At 38.6% G+C, this 7,945-nt stretch overlaps 1 long non-coding RNA gene across 1 annotated transcript; it reads right to left on the reverse strand.

Moving 5' to 3' along the window:
* Positions 1-3,316: 3,316 nt before the first annotated feature.
* On the reverse strand, positions 3,317-5,621 carry LOC146649962 (uncharacterized). Its single transcript, XR_014908227.1, has 3 exons — positions 5,534-5,621; positions 4,354-4,446; positions 3,317-4,182 (listed from the first exon to the last, which is right to left on the reverse strand). It is a non-coding gene; the product is annotated as an uncharacterized LOC146649962 (long non-coding RNA).
* Between the last annotated feature and the right edge of the window lie 2,324 nt (positions 5,622-7,945).

Raw genomic sequence — 7,945 nt, forward strand, 5'->3', positions numbered from 1 at the left:
ATGTGATGTTCTATTTATTGTTTAAAGGATGTTTTTAGCCTCTTAAAATAAAAACGGACCACTTAAGTGGACCAGACCAGTAAAATTCCCCTTTATGTTAGTGTAAAGAAGTTTATTTGCACATTTAATGCTTGAGATATGTTAATATAATAAAAAGAAGTGTAGTTATATCAGCACGTTGTTTTTGTACATGATAGAAACTCGTCAGCTTAATTGTGAGAAATAAATGTGTAATATTACACAAAATGTTCTGGTAGCTTGTTGCCCAGACTGGCCTGTAATTATAAAAGTGAAAGCTTTTTATTTATTTATTTTATTTATTGCCTATTTTAAAACATCACCCAGTAATTTCCATAATAGATTAAAAAACAACAACAAAAAAACCAGAAACCTTTCTGTTAAGCATCATCAGCGCAGACCTATGGACAATAGTCCTAAAATTAAAAGTTAAAATTGAGCAATGATAACGTCCAACAGCAAGGGAGTGAAATCTCTAGCACTCTGTTGCTGTATTGATTTTGCATAGTTACTTTCTGGTTAATTTTCCACAAGAAAAATCTCTTGCATTTTTCCCCTGAGAAAAATCGTAAATGGCCTTCGTTTTGTATTGTAGATAATTGAAAATGTGCTGCTGAAAACTGTTGTTGGCTAAATTACATAATGACTTTCGTTCAGTTGCAAAGGGCATGTTTATATTTTCCACTGAGCGACAGTGGAGGGCAGAAATGCCATGCGCTCTTCCTCTCACTGAAGGGATTTTCTTTGTGGTTGCTGCAGCTGCTACTTTTCTGACTGACTGACCACTCTCGTCTTTACACCCCTCCATGTCCCCAAGGTCACATGATTCTCTTAAGATCCGACCTTTGACCTCCAGTAACCTGTCATCTCAGGTTGCTATGGGGACACATGTCCTCAGGACCAACGTGGCATCTTGGCGGTTTATTTTTAACCGCACGGCTGCAGCCAGCTTACTGGGCTGAAATGGGGGCTAAAGTCAAGCTGTTGGGGGAGGTTCTGGGAACATTTAGGGGCTTCCAGAGTGGGGCTTCCCAGCTGTAGTGATATTATGCTAAGGGTGTCCTAGCAGGAATTTGAGTCATCCATCCACATGAGCTGTTAATACAACATTATGCCAGCCAACATTAAATACTACTGGAACCTGGAAAGTCCTTCAGCAAGTAGGCCGAACAACTGGAGATGGGGGATTTCAGATAGCTAAAAATGCTCCCGGTGTCCAGTTGGTTTAGCTTGTGGATGTGGTTCCATTTCTTTTTTTAAAGCCTGTGTTAATATTAAGGCTACAGTGTTACCGGATCCGTCTGCTGCAGGACTGCAGGGGCAAAACCTGAATTTGGATTGTGGAGAGTGTGTATATGTTTGTGAGTGCCTGTTTGCAGAAGTTTATGCGTTGTTTTCATTGAGTGCTCTTAGTTCAGAGTAAGTAAATAGTTTCTGTGCATCATGGGTTTCCAGAATACACGCTTTTTGGAAACCAATGTGACATCATTAGCTCAGATATTATTCTCCAGCGTGTTAGTCTGATATTTATTATATGCTTAGTGTGAGAAAGTGCCTGCCCCAGTGGAAACTTTGAGTTTTTTTGTTTATCGGTTCCTATCTCTTGTGGCCAAGACTGAAAAAGGAAGTGAAACATCTTGTCTTGTTTGTGTCCTTGACAGCTGTTGTGTACATGATTCATCAACACCTGCATCCGTGATATTTATTTCAAGTAATATTTGTACTGTTATACCACTAGATGGTAAAGTAGGATTTGGAAATATTTTGGTCAACCACAGGTTGTGTCTTGATAAGATGTCAGATGAGTTTGGCTTTCCATGCAGCAGCTAGAAAACATAAGGCATCTGAGGGTAATGAACAGTCCAAGTTCATGTGCAAGTAAATCATTTTCCATTTCCTTATATATGCTTTTCATTTTCTCATCAGTTTAACCTTTGCCTTTGAGGTTTCACTTCAGCTGTTAAAGTTGAACTTCTTTCCATTTTCCACTTCTGGATTTTACATTTTCCTGTTACCCTTTCAGTGCGCTAAGTTGACAGTTCAGAACTGACTGTCATGTAATCCAAAACAGTGGCAAGGTGGGATAAAATCTGCATGTAATAAACAAAAATAACACTTGATTTTAGTTGAACTGTCCCCTTCGAGGCCTTCTGCTTAAAATCTCTGCTTTTGCTATGAATGACTGAGAACCTTCACAGACATATGAATAGCTCACTCCACAGTAGTAACTTTGTGACCACTTGCACTGGAGCATTTGTGATCTTCCACAAATAGTACAATCTTGTAAAGACGGCAAACATCTCGTCTGTCAAACTGACCAATCTTCATCAACATTGGAGATGACATGCCATGAATCCTGGTTGCCCACAAAAACAGCCAAGCAATAACACAAGAACATCTGGACTTTCTTATATTTCCTGTTTGTCATCTGAACTTTACTGTCTGCAAATATCTCTAAAAACTGGTGTCAGAAAAATGTAGCTTTTTAAAAGGTTCTGAAATAAACAACTCAAACCTCTTAATTATGAGGGGGGGGGGGGGGGGAATATATGTGCAATCTGGCCAGGCGGCTAGCGAAATTTGCCCCCTTATTGAGCCTGGCAACTTTACTGTGATTAGACTGTGACCATAAACTACTATTCTGCTCACATGTTGCTTTCAGAACTTGTACATTAGGCAGATTTAATAAAGAATTCCCCAAATATAATTTAAAACAAATTCAGATCACAGAATACCTCAGTTTATTGTGCAGTTTGTTCTTAAAATAACATCTCATTAGCCTGGCGGATCCACTAATGGAGTCAAGAGATGCCTGTGTTACACTCTAAGAAATAAAATGTTGCATTTACTCCACCCAGTTATGTCAACCGGTTCCACATAACTGGGTTAGTGAAATATAAAATGTATGATACACTTAATTTGAACAACAAATTTTAAGTACATCTGTCAAGCTTTGGCTAATTAAATGCAAATCACAAGAATGGTGTTGTATTAACTAAATATCATAATGTTGATCTAACTAACATGTTGACTTAAATTGACAACACTAAATAAAATCTACTCAACCAAAACAAGCCCTACTTACTCTATAAAATAAGATGTTGCATTTACTCCACCCAGTTATGTCAACCGGTTCCACACAACTGGGTTAGTGAAATCTAAAATGTATGACACATTTAATTTGAACAACAAATTTTAAGTACATCTGATAAATTGACTAACCCTAAACGAGCTCTACTGAAACTATAGGATTAAATTACTTACTCTATTTAAAGTAAATTGAATAAATCAAACACAATTTTATTCAGTTAACCCAACTTTAATAACACTTGGTGTAAAATGTGCTGAAGCAAACTTTGAGCTGTTCAAAATTCTAGATCAATGCCTTTTTCCTAAACAAAAATATCTTCACATATATGCAAGTGCATATTAAGTACAGGAAGACATAATGCAGAATGTTAAAATCAAGTTATTAAAACTGGAAAGTGTTGTGATTCCAACATTTTTAACATTAACATGACTTAATTTAAACTTGCTTCGGGTACAATGGAAAACTCACAATACAGTCCTATAAACAACAAGTAGAAATGACTTTAGTGGCATTTTTGTCCATATTTAAAAAACCTTTTTTTTCCCCAAAACTTAAAATGAAGTCCAAACTTAGGAGCAGTCTTGTTCAATGTAGCTGGATGGTGGTAAAAGTTCAACATGAACAAAGCATGCCAAAAAGTATGAGGCCTTGCAGAAGTTCTTGCGGAATTCAAACTGAACAGTTTATAAAGTGCAAGGAGATGGGTTTGAGAATCTTGTAACCAGTTCAGTGTCCTCTATAGTTCAGTGCAGGCTGTTTCACTCAAGCAGTTTGTTTTTCAGAACTTGCACATTCATGGATAGGTTGTTCCCATCCAACTCCATCAGCACCTTCTGAAGAAATTCAAATATGTATTTCAGGTGCTTTGGGTACCTCAGATTTAGACTGTAGATTAGTCCAAGCAGGAGGGCACACCCCTTTGCCACATCACTAAGAGCTTTCAGCACAGTGTATCCTTCTATGATGACACCAATGTCCTCAGGTGTATCTGCAGAGTCTGCTCCTTCATGTCTGACAACACAGACTCCTAAAGTCAGCTGCTCCGTTTCTCTTCTTGCACTAAGATCCATATCCTTAAAATGAAAACAAAGGGGGGGAAAAGTTACTTGCATATAGATACATATGAACAAATGAGCCCACCTTCAATTTACTATCCCAAATTAAAAAAACCAAACAAACAAACAAACAAACAAACAAACAAACAAACAAACAAACAAACTGATCTTTCCCCTTTTCTAACTTACCAAGAATTCCTTGAACAGGTCATCTGGCTTTTTATTTAAGTAGACACAGATAGTTTTTAGGACGCATTCCCGTCGAACATCAATGCTGATATTCTGGTGGAGATAAGAACTCAATGTGAGACAAGATTTTGGTTCTTTTCCACCTCTTCCCAAACCAAAGTCAAAAATATTAACAGATGAGTGATTAGCGATGAGTAATTAAACAATGTTTGACAACTCACATTAGTGACATTCAGTGAGGTTAATGATTGGTTAGGCACTGATTCTTCTGAGTCAGATCAACAAATATATGAACACAAAACTAGAAGCTTTTCATTTTTGACAATACATGAAAGCTTTCACTTTTGCTTTAATCAATTCTAGACTGTTCAACAATATAATTATTAATTGTACCCCTAAAAATGTTAAAATGAAATAGAAGATTAGAACTCGGCAATATGGATTCAAAATCCTATCACAATATTTTCTGGTATTTATTACGATAACAAGAGTTACAATAAAAGATAACAGTAACCACAATCACATCTGAGCCACTTTTGTTGCATCTACTGACAGACAGAACTAGCTGACCAACATAAAATGAAGGGGGAACACACAAATTGTCACTTTGATAATCAATGGAACTGATACAAGGAGTTAAATGCATTACATATAGCTGTATTACACATAATGCTGCATTTTAATGACACAAGATAAATGCATGTCTTACACTTTAATCACTGATATTAACACTAAACCAGATATCAACACGGGGTAGAATTCCTTCAAACAATGTAGCAACTTATTTGATGCATGTTTCTAAAATACACTATACATATATTTCATTCTTCAAACGGATCGGATCGCTGGCGCTCCTGGTGCTCATTACTGACACCAGGGAGCATGCGCGGTAGATGTTGGGAGTAATTTTAAAGCTGCAGTTCTTAGTAGGCAAGTTGCAGCTTAACATGAATCGTAAAACATTTTGGGAAATTACACCGAAGTGGGCCCAATAATATTTGTTAAATGCCTGACTAATAACACCTGTGAGAGGCATACAAGCTAGAATGCTAAAAAAAAAAAAATTACCAGACATCATTTGTTTTAAAATAAAACATACAGAAGTACTCCCGAAAATGTCGGATGTTTATCATTTAGTACACATTGACCAAATATGTCATCCTTAAATGGTTGTACTTACCAAATAATCCTCAAATGGCAATGGATTTTATCCAGGCTTCTGAGCATGATGCAAGTTTCGGTTGAAAATGGCAGTTGTTCAAACTTCCACACTGCACATGTGCAAACTGAGAAGTACGGAGAGCCTGTTAGGACAATCCTCTTCAAATTAAAGTGCTGTTCATTTTAAATGAACTTTTTACGTTGAATTTAATGTACTGCATTTTGTTGTATTGAAATATTGTGTTATTAATTAAAATCAAAACAATATCCTTGTGTTTAGAGTTAAAAATCAATTGTGACATTAATTTTAACATAAAACGTTTACATAATGCTAGCAACATCAATGTATCATTTCTTAGAGTGTACATCACATCAGTGAACTTGAAACAGACGTCCAGGAGGTCGCTGTGACACCTTAATCATGCTAGCAGCCTTACAGAGGATTGGCTTGTAGAGCTCATGGAAACTTCTGGTGTCTGACTTTTCCCCACAGTGTCATGAAGCACGGACTAGGACTGCCTAAGACCTGCCGGACTGACACGTCACTGCACTCTCCTAGAGGCAAACAGTTTAGCTTGCAGACATCGTCTCTCGTTTGTTCTTGACTCCTTTTTAATCTCTTATTCAGCACATATCCATAAGTCATGACCTCTCACTAATAATGTTTAAAACAACAATGCGAAGAGTGAACTGGAGAGAGACTGGTAGTTTTATTCTGCTGATGCAGAGATATTTGGAGCATTCCTTCTGTGCCGAAGGGATGCTATAGCATACTTTTTTGTTTGTTAGAGCATCAGATTTATGTTGTAATCAAAGATGCTCTAACAAAAAAACAACAACAACAACAACAACAACAACAACAACAAAAAAAGAAAGCCAAGAATTTCTCATTGTTGCATCCCGAGGTGGATTTTCAGACTCTCTGTTTAGCGCCAAAGCTAAAGTGTTCTGATTCGCAAGTAATCTCCCCCCGCTTTCTCACCTAATGGTCTGTTCCATGCCTACTGATGATGACTACCGTGATGTCAGAGCAAAGAGCTCAAAGCGGCTTTGGTGGGGTGCAGAGGGGGCGGTGGGGGGTGGGCATGGGGAAGCTAGAGGTTAAAGAGGTGAAACAGAAAACAAGCCGCTACATGAAGAAAGATGAAGACAGTCATATGTAGACAGCCACATTAACATACGTGAGCACAGGCAGTGAAGCATGTGCACATATCCATCACACTCTGTAGTCACTTCTTCAAAATAGCCTACTGCACAGAGGGATTAAGACACACTCACGCTAGATGCCAGCAGGAAATCATCAGACATTTGTCCTTGTGCACTGGGGCTACTGCACTCGCATTGGCTGAATAAATATTCACGGAGGGATTGCAGAGATTTGGGTAAACAACTGAGGTGCTTGACTATTGGATGGAATGGTGTTTTACTCCCATCATATTAACTATTTTCCTATTGGTCAAAAAATTCATGTTTGGAGGGATTTAAAGAAGCTTTAGCTACTGGATGAAATGATTTGAGTGCTCCACTCCCCCATGCAGTATTAGCACAAGTCTTCTTCAGGAACATGTTGGCTATTGACATTAAATGAGGTCTTTACTTTCATGGAAAGAGCTGAAACAATTTCCTGGTACAGATGCCCAAATAAGTGGTTCATCTGAACTTTGCATGTCTTTGCGGCCTGATCTGCAGCACGAAGAAGTTTTCTGAAAGGCAGAAAAATCTGTCCACACAAACTCAACAATGGGGATCACTGAATTCAAAAGAGGCGTCAGTGTCTGATTATTGCTGGCTTGTGAGCATCCAGAGAAATTGTTCAGCGTACAACAATGTGAGGCACCAACATTGTTCTCGTGTATATTCATATCCTGGATGATTTCTTGCTTTGGAGTGGCATCAATAGGCAAATGCACGCTTTACAATTGGCTGGAGTGGAGTTAGAGTTGTGTTTATTAGCGTAAACAAGCTGTGCTCCAGAGATAACACTGAGGCCATTCACCCCACCCTGGCATTGAGCTGATAATAATACCAGCCTGCACTCACACACCAACACACACAGGCATCATTCAACTCCTCTGTTCCCTGTTTTCCTCGATGCATCGCTGCACAAACCAGCGAGGTAACACGACTCAAAACAGAAACAATACAAATGCCCTGCAGCCTCCCCACAACAGGATTGTCACAGCTCTAGGGTCGCCCTTGGCTGTCATTCTCATTCACACACGGTGGGTTTTCACAATGGTGTCCAGCATTATGCCCAGACTGTGCTTGTGACCCGCCCCAAGTAATGACCTCATCTGACAGCACAGCTGCCAGTAGGCAGCAGACTGCTTATGAAACAAGGCCATTCTATCCCTAAAATTCAGGGGTTGTGCAACTGGAGTGGGAGCACAGTGTGCCCGTGCGTGAGTGTAAGTTTGTATGTGGTAGAAAT

Source organism: Rhamphochromis longiceps, linkage group LG17 (assembly GCF_057381845.1).
Source record: "Rhamphochromis longiceps isolate RC_006_pf linkage group LG17, R_longiceps_female_GT1.1, whole genome shotgun sequence".
Classification (NCBI taxonomy): domain Eukaryota; kingdom Metazoa; phylum Chordata; class Actinopteri; order Cichliformes; family Cichlidae; genus Rhamphochromis; species Rhamphochromis longiceps.